The sequence below is a fragment of the Syngnathus typhle genome, linkage group LG4 (genome assembly GCF_033458585.1).
Source record: "Syngnathus typhle isolate RoL2023-S1 ecotype Sweden linkage group LG4, RoL_Styp_1.0, whole genome shotgun sequence".
Classification (NCBI taxonomy): domain Eukaryota; kingdom Metazoa; phylum Chordata; class Actinopteri; order Syngnathiformes; family Syngnathidae; genus Syngnathus; species Syngnathus typhle.
In genome coordinates, this window is record NC_083741.1 from 6,773,536 (window position 1) to 6,787,206 (window position 13,671).

A 13,671-nucleotide genomic window follows, 5' to 3' on the forward strand; every position below is an offset into this window, starting at 1 on the left:
TGGTTGGCATGACGACTCTGAAGTGAAATGTGTCTGATGTTAAACACCACTGGACTCCTAAAACTCTTTCGAGTTTTTGTTCTCCAAAAGCTAGGTCCAAATCATTAGCTCCTCCTGAACATTCCTCTTTTGGGACAGAAGAGAGCACTTTCTTATTGTTACTGATGAACTTGTGTAAGTGTAACCTTCCAGAGTTACATAGGCCTCTTGCTTCTGTAACAAGCTGGATAGCTTCCTCTTCAGTATCAACGCTTGCCAACCCATCATCCACATAAAAATTACGTTGTATGAATTTAATGGCAGCTTGACTGAACTTTCCTTCACCTTGTGATGCTAGATGCTTGAGTCCGAAATTTGCACATCCAGGTGAGGACGCTGCTCCGAATAGGTGAACTCTCATTCACATAACTGCGTATGTCCCCCCAAATGCTAATGCCGACGCAGCCCGCGATGTCCTGCACAGCAGTGTAAGCAGGCTGCAAACACAGCATCCACATGCCCTCCTCCTTGTTACCGGGGACTTCAACCATGCCTCTCCTTCATCCACGCTTCCAACTTTCAGCCAATATGTCACCTGCAGTACCAGAGGAAATAAAACACTGGACCTCTTTTATGCCAACCTTAAGGAGGCATATACATCATCCCCCCTCCCCCCCCTTGGAAGATCTGATCACGATCTGATCCACCTTCTCCCCCTGTATCAGCCTCTGGTGCACAGGCAACCAGCAGTCACCCACACCAGACAGATCTGGTCTGAAGAATCTCTGGAGACTCTTCAGGACTGTTTTGAGACCACGATGTGGGACGTGTTCTGTGAGGACTACGGGGACGACATCGACGGTCTCACCAGCTGCGTCACGGACTACATTAACTTTTGTGTAGACTCCACCATACCCACCAAAACAGTCAGAATTTTTGCAAACAGCAAACCTTGGATCACCCCTGAGATCAAAGACCTGCTCAGGGACAAAAGGAGGGTCTTTAAATCGGGAGACAGGGACCTGCTGAAAACGGTGCAGAGGGACTTGAGGAAGAAGATCAGGGAGGGGAAGAGCAACTACAGGAGGAGGATGGAAGACCAACTGCAGCGGGACGACATCAGCGGGGTCTGGAGGAGCCTGAACACCATCTCAGGACGTAGCAACTCCAGACCTGCGCTGGACAGGGATCAGGAGTGGGTGAATGACCTGAACCGGTTCTTCAACCGGTTTGAACAAACATCCACTCCTCCCCCCACCCACCCAGCCCTGCTGCAACTTTCCCCGACTGGAGCCTCTTCTGCTCCGAGGACTCTCACCTCAACCCCGCCCCCTGCTACACCCCCTCCAAGACCCCCCAGCCCATTCTCAACTCCACCGAACCCACCAACCATCCCCCCTGCAGCCCACCCCACCCCACCCACCACCCCACCACCCAGCATGGTGCTCTCCACAGCCCAGGTGGAGAGAGGACTGGCCAGGCTCAAGGTGAAGAAGGCGACGGGTCCAGATGGCATCACCTCCAGGCTGCTCAGATCCTGCTCCGGGCAACTGTGCGGGATCGTGGAGCACATATTCAACCTGAGCCTGAGGCTGCACAGGGTACCACAGCTGTGGAAGACGTCCTGCGTGGTACCAGTGCCCAAGTCATCTCGCCCCAGTGACTTCAACCACTACCGGCCGGTGGCCCTGACATCCCACCTGGCGAAGACCCTGGAGAGGCTGGTCCTCCACCACCTGCGCCCCCTGGTGAGCTCCTCCGCCGACCCCCTGCAGTTCGCCTACCGGCCGAGCATCGGGGTTGAGGACGCCGTCATCTTCCTCATGCAGAGGTCCCTGGCTCACCTGGAGCGGGCTGGAAGCACTGTGAGGATCATGTTTTATGATTTCTCCAGTGCCTTCAACACCATCCAGCCAGAACTGCTGGGGAACAAACTGCACCATGCTGGAGCCTGCCAGCAGCTGACATCATGGGTCCTGGACTTCCTCACAAACAGACCGCAGTTTGTGAGGACAGGAGGCCGTGTGTCTGACACAGTGGTCTGCAGCACAGGAGCTCCACAGGGGACCGTCCTGGCCCCCCTCCTCTTCACCATCTACACAGCTGACTTCACCCACCACACATCAACCTGCCACCTCCAGAAGTTCTCGGATGACTCCGCCATCGTTGGTCTCATTAACAACGGAGACGAGACGGAGTACCGAGAACTGAATCACAGATTCGGGGACTGGTGCCGGCGGAACCGCCTCCAGATTAACCCTGGGAAAACGAAAGAGCTGGTGGTGGACTTCCGCCGGCGCAAAGTCCCCCCCTCGCCGGTGAACATCCAGGGAACGGACATAGAGATTGTGGACTCTTACAAGTTCCTGGGTGTTCACCTGAACAATAAACTGGACTGGACCGTTAACACTCAGGCCCTATACAAGAAGGGCCAAAGCAGACTCCACCTGCTGCGCAGACTGAGGTCCTTCGGAGTGAGGGACGGCCTCCTGAGGACCTTCTATGACTCTGTGGTGGCGTCCGCCATTTTTTATGGGGTGGTCTGCTGGAGCAGCGGCATCACTGCAGCGGAGAGGAAGAGGCTGGACAAGGTGGTGAAGAAAGCCGGCGCTGTCCTGGGCTGCAGTCTGGACCGGGTGGAGGTGGTGGGGGAGAGGAGGATGGTGGCTAAGCTGTCCTCCATCATGGACAATGTCTTCCACCCCCTTCATGAGACTGTCAGAGCCCTGGAGAGCTCCATCAGCGACCGGCTTCGTCACCCACGATGCACCACCGAGAGGCATCGCAGGTCCTTCCTCCCTGCCGCCATCAGACTGTACAACCAGGCCGACCATCGTAGCTAACGGACAAAATAACATGCAATAACGTGCAATAACCATATGTGCAATCACACTATGTGCAATATTTGTCTACCTCACACTCTTTTACCTGCTTTCTTTGCACTTTTTTGCACTATTTTTTTATCTAATATTTTTTTTATCTCCACTGTATATTGTGTATTGTGTATTTTGTATACACTGTCCATATTTTTTTTAAATTATATATACCTTCTACTTAAATCTTTTACCCCCTTCCCCGCATGCGTGTGTGTGTGTATATGTTACGTGTACTGCTGCTAACATAGGAGTTTCCCCATTGAGGGAATAATAAAGGATTATCTTATCTTATCTTATCTTAACACTGTTGGTGGCTTGTCCATATTACCCTCCTCCCACCATAGGAATCTGAGGTAATCCTGGTCTTCAGCAACAACATGAAACTGGTGAAACATGCGCTCCACATCACACATAATTGCCACTTGTCCTTTTCTAAAGCGACACAGAACTCCAACGAGAGTGTTTGTGAGTTCAGAAGATGTTCATTAAGAGATGTGTTCTGGAACTTTGCTGAGCAATCAAAGACTACACGGATTTTACCTGGCTTTAGGTGATGATAGATGCCATGGTGAGGGATATACCAGGCTGGTTCTTTGTTTATCTCCGTTTCTGGCACTCTCTCAGCATCTCCTCTCTTTATTATGTCTTCCATGAATGCCACATAGTCTTTAAAATAGCTTTCATCTTTTCTCAGACGCTTCTCCAGACATTTCAGTCTATGATCTGCACATGGCCTATTGTTTGGTAGATTAGGTCTTTCATCTTTGAAAGGTAATGGTATTTCAAAATGTCCATTTCAAGCATGTCTTCTTGTGACATGGGATCTTCTTCAGTGGTCCTTTCAACAAAGTCCCTTTCAAGTACTTTAATTATATCAGCTGGAGAGATTACTTCCTTAACTTTGTTCCTGCTTACAAAATGTACTTCATCTTTAAGGTTGTGAAACTCAACAGCTGGCAGGACTTGTTTTACAGTAATGTGATGACTAACACCAATCTCGTCTTCAAATTCACACTCAGAATTACTGGAGCCAATGATGCTCCATCCTAGTATAGATTTCTGTCCAAATGGCTGATTTCTTTCTCCGGTCACAACTTCAATGGGCAATAAAGTCTGTGGGCAGTTAAAGCCAATTAGTAAGCCGACTTCACAATCGAGTTCTGGAGCCATCTCATTTGCTAGATGTCTGAGGTGAGACCAGTTTTCTGCTGTCTTGCTTGTGGGAATATGAGATCTATTGGCAGGTATGTAGTCTCTAGTATAGGTTGGGGGCCATTTGATTCTTGCTTCAGAATTAATGCCTCTGACTTGTAAATTACTTAGCTTAGTACTGTGTACAGTCTTACTTTGGGATGTTATTGTGGAAATCTTGAGTTTGACAGGCTCAATCTTTGCATTTAACATCTCAGCTGTGTCCTTCAGAATGAAAGTAGTGTCACTTTGTGTATCAAGCAAGGCATAGACTAGTTTCTCTTGGTCTGGTTCATCCACAGTTGAAACATAAACTGGAATGACTGAAGAGGTACAACCTTTTGATCTTTGTTGCACGACTCTATTGGCTGTCACTTGCCTTGACTTCATCGCTTGTAGATCTGACTTTCTTCTCTGGTTCTTGATTCTCTTTGATCCCTTCCTGGTTTGCTTGTGATCTTTGTTCTTTGTCTTTTTTCTGTCTATCTTGATGTAAGCATGTTGGGTGAGAATTTTGACACTTTTCACATACACTTCTGGAAGTACAATTTCTAGAGTTATGTCCGGTCTTGAGGCAACCAAAACACAACTTCTCAGATTGCACAAACTTTACTCTTTCTCCTACTGGCTTTTCCATTATCTTTCGACACTTGTGGAGTGTGTGGCCAGATTTCTTGCAGAAAGTACAGGTCATGTTTGTCCTCTCACTGGAACTTGTACTAAGAGCTTTAGCATGTAAAGTGTTTCCCTTTGGCTTGGGTTTAACGGCTTGCTTGTAGTCTGATTCAGCTGGCTTTATTGCTTGCAGTGATGTGATAGGATTACAGGCAATTCTTGCCTCCTTATTGAGGAAATTGACAAAATGGCTGAAACTGGGGAATGTTTTATATTCAACCTGGTATTCAGTCACTTTTCTATTCCAGCGTGAACTTAGCCAATCGGGTAGCTTAGCTGCTACTCTTTGATTTTCAACACAGTCATTCAAAATTTGTAGTCCTTGTACATAAGGAATGGCTGATTCTACACTGCTCAGGAAATCTGCAAATTCACGTAGATCTTTACTGTCCTTAGTGATTTTAGGCCAGGACTGAATCTTGTCACGATATGCCTTGCCTATGACAAATGGGTCTCCAAATCTCTCCTTGAGTGTTTTCCAAGCACTACTATAGGCTGTATCTGTCCCAACTAGAAAGTGACCTTCTATCGCTTTTTTGGCTGCACCTCCAACATACTGTCTCAAGAAGAAGAGCTTTTCTTGTGTTGGCAGGTTCTTACGATCAACTAATGTTTGAAAAGATAACTTCCAATCATTATACTGCAAAGGATCTCCCAGAAATACTGCTGGTTCTGGTATTGGGATTCTATTGGCTGTAATAGCTTCTGTAAGGTTTTGTACAAGATCAATAGATGCTACTGAAGATGTAACAGGAGGTATTTGGCTCACCATAATGGTTGGCTGAGGCACAGGAGCTTGAGTTCTTGGAGTTGGAAAGGAATACAAGGACGGGCTGGTAGGATTTGGTGCTTGAAAAGGAGAAAATGGTTGTGCATCTATATTGGGAAAACTTGGTTTTGTTAAGCCCTCTTGCTTTACTGGAGTTTCAATGACAGGAGGTTTGTCTTCATTCTCACTGGCAATACTTTCAGCATAAACCTTTAGCCTTGCTTGTGCTGCGTTATGCTTTTGTAACTCTTTCAATAGCTCAACTTCCTTTCTCCTTTCTTCTAACCTGGTCTTTATGTTGGTACTTTCCGTTAAAAACTGTGCCCTTTTCTTTGCATCCTCTATTTCAAGTTCTCTTATCTCCACCTCATATTGATGTTGTGTTCTCATTAATTTTATTACTTCTTCTGTAGCCGCAACTTCCGCTGCTGCTTGATGTCTTTGTTGCAGTGAATCAGGACAGGAACAATTGGACAGTCTGGACTTGGGTTTTGACATGAATGTGAGTTCAGATGAAGCATTGGACAGTGTGTCTTGAAATACTGATTCTGGGTCAGGCCAAGGAATGTCGCTTGGATCACCATTTCCTTCAATAAGACATTGTGCCTTTTCTTTGGGTGCCTTAGTAATAGCCCAGTATACATCACATTTCCTTCTTAGCTCAGCATCTGGAACTTCAATGTCCCTTACTTCTTCATACAGATAACTTATGTCTGATTGGTGACTTTCTATGACATTTAGAGCTTCCAGTATCATATCAGTGTCTTTTCTCTTTAGGAAATTCTTCTAACAATTTATATGATGTTTCCATTTTTTGTATGTTCGCTCTAAATCTCTTTTGCAATCTTTTACCTTTGCATCTTGCAGTGCTTTTCCCTTTTCAGTGAGGGTGCGTCTACGCTGACTTCTGCAAATGTCCTGTGGAGCATTATCGTCTTTGGATCCGTGGGGTTGTTGAACATCCTCTCTGATGTCCTGCTCTTGTGTGATTTGGTCATCACGGTCTTCTTGGACAGCAGACTCTACACAACTGTCTTTCTGTGTGGAGTGTGTTGTAATCTGATTTTTGTCTGCCATGTTAATACAACCTGTATATTAACATTAACTTGTATTTGGCTTATAATGGTGTGAAATGTGTAAATGCTTTAATGCTCTGTGAGGATATGCTTGTATGCAATTAACATAAGATGTCGCAGTCAGCAAAATGAACTAAAATGCCCAAAAGGTGTTTCATTTACAATTAACAAAGTTTAAACTTCAATACTAGCACTTTTACAAACTGAAAATACCTCACAATGCTCTGTATCAAATTAAATAAATGAAATATAACACTTAACTTTGATTTCTTATTATCTTAATTACTTAATGTAGTCATTACTTTCTTTGACTCTTAAATAATTATTGTGTAATTTATCCTTTACTGCTTATTTGCGTGCTCTATTAATAACACTTGAGGCTTTACAGACCGTTCACGAGTGCTTTTGCTTCTTTCAAGACACGAACTTGAGTGCTTGCTTCTTTAGCCTTGTCACTCGCCCACTTGCTGCTTTACTTGCTCAATGCGTTATGTCCAGCCACGTGTTGCAGTCCCGTTTCTTGCTAGCAGCTCCGTCACCTGGCGTCGATCTCTTCGCACTGGTCTTCACCGGGAGCAGTGAAGTGTTCTACTATGCCAGCCTCAGTCACAAAGGGAAGACTAGAGTTCCTTTTACAGATGATTTTAATGATCTTCGCCAAAGAGCACCCGGATCGACCAATTACACTTAAACTTGGTTTTATGAATATTAGATCGCTTCATACGAAAGCCATTCTAATGATCTCATCACAGAACATAATCTAAACGCTTTTGGTCTATGCGAGACCTGGTTAAAACCTAATGAACTGATGCCGCTTAATGAGGCCTCGCCTCCAAATTTTGTGAGCTCGCATGTGGCGCGTCCTCGAAAAAAGGGTGGGGGTGTCGCCCTCATCTTGAATTCCGAGCTTAGTTTTAGGCCTCGTTCGATCAACGTATTTAAAACATTTGAGGTTCTCATTGTCCGATCCACCGCTTTACCGTCATTTTATCTTGTTGTTATTTACCGTCCACCCGGGGCTTACTCTGGCTTCCTGGATGAATTTTCAGAATTTGTGGCTGATCTAGTAACCAATGCGGATAATATAATTATCATGGGCGATTTCAACATCCACATGAATTTACCGTCAGAGCCACTTACTTCGGCGTTTCAGACTTTAACTGATACCTTTGGTTTTACGCAAGCTGTACAGGCAGCAACGCATAAGAATGGAAATACCATAGATCTGGTATTATCCCGAGGACTTGCAACCTCAAATATAGCAGTACTGCCATACACTACTGTTTTGTCTGATCATTACTTAATAAAGTTTGAAATTCTAGTTCCTTGTCAAAGACAAGAGAGCAATCAGCATTATAGGAGCCGTCATTTCAACTCCATGACTGCAACTGCGCTATCTGAAATACTGTCGCCGGCAACCACTAATTTTCTCACGTACGCCGGCTCTATTGATAATCTTACAAATGAATTCAATGCGACATTGTTAAATGCCATTGACTCTGTGGCGCCGTTACGTCTGAAAACTCGCCGTAGAGTGCCTACTCCGTGGTTCACAGATGAAACGCGTACGCTTAAGCAATTATGTAGAAAGCATGAGCGCAGATGGCGTCTAACCAAACTTGAGGTTTTCCATCAGGCATGGCAGGATAGCCTCCTGAAATATAAAGATGCGCTTATCTTAGCAAAAACTCGATATTTTTCGCAAGTTATTAATCTCAATAAAAACAATCCGAAACACCTATTTGATACAGTGGCAAAGCTGACTCTGCGCCAGCCGACCCCCGATAGTTCCTTCCACTCAGCTGACGAGTTCATGAAATTTTTTGGTCAAAAGATTGAATCCATTAGGGATGAGATCAAGAATACCATTCCAATCGCTCGGTCGAGCCCGCCCTTTACCAACGCTGATGATCATGCAACAACCCTCTCAACTTTTAAAAGCGTGTCTCTTGAAAGGCTTACACAATTGGTTAGTGCGGCTAAAAAAACAACATGTTTACTCGACCCTCTTCCAGCCAAACTACTTAAAGAATTATTTCAAATTTTAGGACCATCCGTCTTAAATATAATCAATCTGTCTGTCTCCTCTGGGATAGTGCCAACAGCCTTTAAAACCGCTATCATTAAACCGTTACTTAAGCGACCAAATCTTGACCCGGACTGTCTCAGTAATTATAGGCCAGTTTCAAACCTCCCATTCATAGCAAAACTTCTTGAAAAAGTAGTAGCGCAGCAGCTTATTGATTACATGGTCGCCAATAATCGATATGACACTTTTCAGTCTGGTTTTAGAGCTAATCATTCCACTGAGACAGCACTTGTTAAAGTGACTAACGATCTCCTCATAGCTATGGATTCAAATATTTCGTCTGTACTGTTACTACTCGATCTTAGTGCTGCCTTCGACACTGTAGACTTCGATATTTTATTAGGGCGTCTTAAAAGTTGTGTTGGTATTTCAGGGTCAGCACTAGGCTGGTTCCATTCCTATCTATCAAACAGGACGCACCGAGTGGTCCATGGCAATGCGTCCTCCGAGCTCTATAATGTTACATGTGGTGTCCCACAGGGATCGGTTCTCGGACCAATTCTTTTTAATATTTATATGATTCCGCTTGGGGGCATAATACGTAAATATAATATTAGTTTTCAATGCTATGCGGATGACACCCAATTATATATGCCGTTATCGATGACAGATCCGCGGGATTGTTGTAATCTTGAGAAGTGCCTTGCGGAGATCAAGCAATGGATGTCTCTCAACTTCCTTCGTCTTAACCCAGATAAAACTGAGATGTTGATAATTGGTCCAACTCGTTATCAACACTTATTCAAGGAAACCGCTATAACTATAGATAACCGTACTATTACTCAAAGCGATACTGTAACTAATCTCGGGGTAATATTTGACCAAACTCTCTCCTTTCAAAAGCACATTAAGAATATAACCAGAATTGCGTTTTTTCACCTTCGTAATATTGCAAAGATTCGTCCGATCCTCTCGACTGGTGATGCGGAAACTATTGTACATGCGTTCGTCACGTCGCGCCTGGACTACTGTAATGTACTATTTTCGGGTCTTCCTAAGTCCCGCATCAAAAGTCTACAGTTAGTACAAAATGCTGCTGCAAGGCTGCTTTCTCGGACAAGAAAATTTGATCACATTACCCCAATACTAGCCAACTTACATTGGCTCCCGGTCCATTTAAGATGTGACTTCAAGGTTCTTCTACTAACCTATAAATCGCTGCATGGCTTAGCGCCTTCATATCTCGTCGACCTAGTTGTTCCTTATGTTCCGTCTCGTAACCTTCGTTCGCAAAACGCTACCCTTTTAGCGACACCGAGGGCCAAGAAAATGTCTGCAGGCTCTAGAGCATTTTCTATTCGGGCTCCAGAGCTTTGGAATGCCCTACCAATGGATATTAGGACTGCTACCTCAGTAGAAACATTTAAGACACGTTTAAAGACACATTTCTATGACATGGCCTTTAACTAACCTGTAGTGGCCGATTCGGCTGGAGTTTGTTTTCTCTCCCTCTCCACCCCCTCCCTCCCCCCTCCCCGGCCGGGGAGGTGGTTAGGTGGCACCCATGCTGACAGCGGCTATCTGGATTCTCGTGGGCCAATTCAGGATGGGGGAACTGCAGCTCAACCTCCTCGAAGACACTGCCAGGACAATTGAGGGCTCCTTCGGCAGCCCTCTGCTATGACATAGACATCCACTTTTTATTTAATTGATTTTCATGTTGTATCATTTGTGCCCTCTCTGCATCCATTTCAACCTGGTGATCCTGAAAGGGGGATCCTTCCATCTGTGGTCCCTTCTCAAGGTTTCTCATTTTCCCCTGGTAGGGGTTTTTAAGTTTTTCCTTGCCCTTTTGGGAGCTTAAGATCAGGGGATGCTTTGAGAATAATTGTCAATTTCTGTCTATGTGAAGCCCTTTGAGACTGCTTGTGATTTAGGGCTATACAAATAAACTTGACTTGACTTGATATCACCGTAGAACTAACAGAAATAGAAACAACAAAACCATTAGTTCGTACATACATACATATTACGCAAATAAACACATTACACACGAATAAAGAGTAACGAACACACCACTTTGCCTGCTTGTGGCTAGGGCCGGGGTTAATCTTCTTGAAACATGAGTCTTTATATGGATTTAAACGCAAGCGTCGGAGTCCGCCATACACTTATACTGATCGCTACAGGACGGGAATCGGAAGTTCGAGCCAAAACTCACCAAATTTTAGACTAATTCTCTACAAAAAATAGAATATATTTACTAATATGGAGATAATAGTGCCATAAACAATGTACACAACTTAAACAATGTACAAACAAAATAAATCAAAATAATTAGTGTAAACCTACATCGATCGCAAGAGCGCCATCCACTGGAATCAGCGAACGCTTCATGCACAAACTTACATCATTTACAGTGGGGGAAGATGCCGGTCCGACCTAGCAGACCCAAATGTACTGTGAGGGTCTGCTGGGAATGTCTGGCAGAATCCCCTGTCAGGAAGAGCTTCAACTCCCACCTCCGGCAGAGCTTTTCCCACGTCCCGGTGGAGGCGGGGGTCATTGAGTTCGAGTGGACCATGTTCCGTGCCTCCATTGTTGAGGCAGCCGACCAGAGCTGTGGCCGTGAGGTGGTCAGTGCCTGTCGTGGCGGCAACCCCCGAACCCGCTGGGGGACACAGGTGGTAGGGGATGACGTCAAGCTGAAGAAGGAGTCCTATCGGGCCATTTTGGCCTGTGGGACTCCAGAGGCAGCCGACAGGTACGGGATGGCCAAACGGAACGCGGCTTCGGCGGTTGCTGAGGTCACTCATATTGTTTCGCATCTGTTGTGTACAGGCTTCATTACATTATGAACAAAGCTCCGTCGGCCAGCACTAACCTGGATGCTGGTGAAGAAACCAACTAGGTATCCTCCAATTTCACGTCTTAATAGAATGATCAACAAATGGAGAAACTGCAGAAGGTCGGTAGTGTGGCCGAGCGGTCTAAGGCGCTGGATTAAGGCTCCAGTCTCTCATGAGGCGTGGGTTCAAATCCCACCACTGCCACTTATGCATCAATTCAGGTGTTTTCTTCTTGCCCAACTCCTGTCAGTGCAGCTGTGTAAAGTATCAGGACTCAGAAGTGGTAGCCTCTGCTATCCTCTACGCTGTGGTCTGTTGTGCTCCGAGCAGCACAGAGAGGGATAGGAAGAGGCTCAACAAACTGGTTACGAGGGCGAGCTCTGTGGTGGGCTGCCCTCTTGACACTGTTGAGGAGGTGGGCGAGAGGAGGGTGCTAGCCAGGCTAGCATCCATCAGGAACAACCCCTCTCACCCACTGCATCTGACCTTGGAGAACTTGAGCAGCCCCTTCAGTCAGAGACTCAGACTCCCCCCGTGTAAGAAGGAACGCTACCGCAGCTCCTTCATCCCCACCACAATTAGGCTGTACAATGACAACCTGTAAACACATCCTTCTGTGCAATACTTTTCCCCGTAACGTGCAATTCTTAACCCCAATGTGCAATTTAAGCCCGATGTGCAATATCCTCTGCCACACAATGCATGGATCTATTTCACTTCGATAACCCGTGCACTATTTATTTTTGTTATTAGCATTACTAAACTTCATACTCTTCATACACTTTACGACACTTTACCACTATTTTATCTTCTTTTTGCAAATATTCATAGCTTATATTTTTAGTTTTACTACAATTGCTGTTATTTTTCCATATTTTTCTTTTTATATTGTATTCTATTTTTTTATGAAAGGAGGACTACGGTCCAGAAGTCTCTTTTTGCACCTTTATCCCCCAACTTGTACCTTCCTGTGAATCGAGCTGTTGTTACATGCAGTTTCTCACACGTGAGATTAATAAAGTTCCTCTTATCTTATCTTAACAGATGTAGAAACTGCAGAAGGTCCATTAAATGATTTTTTAATTTGGAAAAAAAACTCTGCGATATAGTGAACCCGCGATAAACGAAATGCTAAGTAGCGAGGGATCAATGTAATAGGTAAGGACATTGTGTATTTGGACTGAGAATGGTGAAAGAAGTCACATACATGCCTCGCAATCTGTATGCATTGAGGATGGATCAACCTCCACGCAGCACAGCCAACGTGTGGAAAATATTATCCCCACAGCACTTCTTCTCAAAAGTATGACTTAAGAGAATGTCCAAAGCTTTGCAAACTTCACTAAGGTCCAAATAGCAGAGGATGGTTTCGATCCATCGACCTCTGGGTTATGGGCCCAGCACGCTTCCGCTGTGCCACTCTGCTGCATAACACAGGTTACTCATGATGTCCTCCAATTGGCAAACAAGCATTCGGTTCCAGGCTTCATTAGTTTATGATCAAAGCTCAGTCGGGCAGCACTAACCTGGATGCTATCATATGCTATGGTTTAAAAAACAACTAGTCCCTGATCTAACAATTAAGTCAAGTCAAGTTTATTTATATAGCCCTAAATCACAAGCAGTCTCAAAGGGCTTCACACATACAAAACAAATTGACAATTATTCTCAAAGCATCCCCTGATCTTAAGCTCCCATTTTAAAGTTGAGTCTAATATAATATATAATGGGTTAAAATATAAAAATTGTATAAATATATTATGTTTTTAAGATTGAGTTCACTGTAAAATGTTTCTGAAGAGATTTTTGAAGGATCAAGCCATTGTGAGTCTCAAATACGGATTGAGGGGGGCCCCGGTGATCCGCGTCCAGGCGAGGGAAAACCAAATCCAATTTTGTTTCTTATCATTAGGAGTTTTTGTGAGCCGTGCTTTATCTGGCCCCTCACCTAGGACCCATTTGCCATGGGTGACCCTACTAGACACTTCTGTGCTCGACACGGATTGTCCATACTGAACACCATGAGGTGAGAAGTCTATCTGTACGGGCAACGACCGACACTTAAGTTCAACAAAGATTGAAAAAAAGTGTTGTTCTTGATCCTTGGTGTTTATATGACTATGGCTTCTGCATTTTAAATTGAAGTTGAGGATTCTAGGTAGGTAGAATGGCCGAGCGGTTTAAAGCACTGAATTAAGCCTTCAGTCTCTCATGAGGAGACATATTC

The 13,671-nt window shown here is 44.8% G+C and overlaps 1 non-coding gene across 1 annotated transcript; it reads left to right on the forward strand.

The window, feature by feature from the left end:
* The first annotated feature begins 11,566 nt into the window (after positions 1-11,566).
* trnal-aag (transfer RNA leucine (anticodon AAG)) lies at positions 11,567-11,648 on the forward strand. The gene has a single exon. It is a non-coding gene; the product is annotated as a tRNA-Leu (tRNA).
* The last annotated feature ends 2,023 nt before the right edge of the window (positions 11,649-13,671 follow it).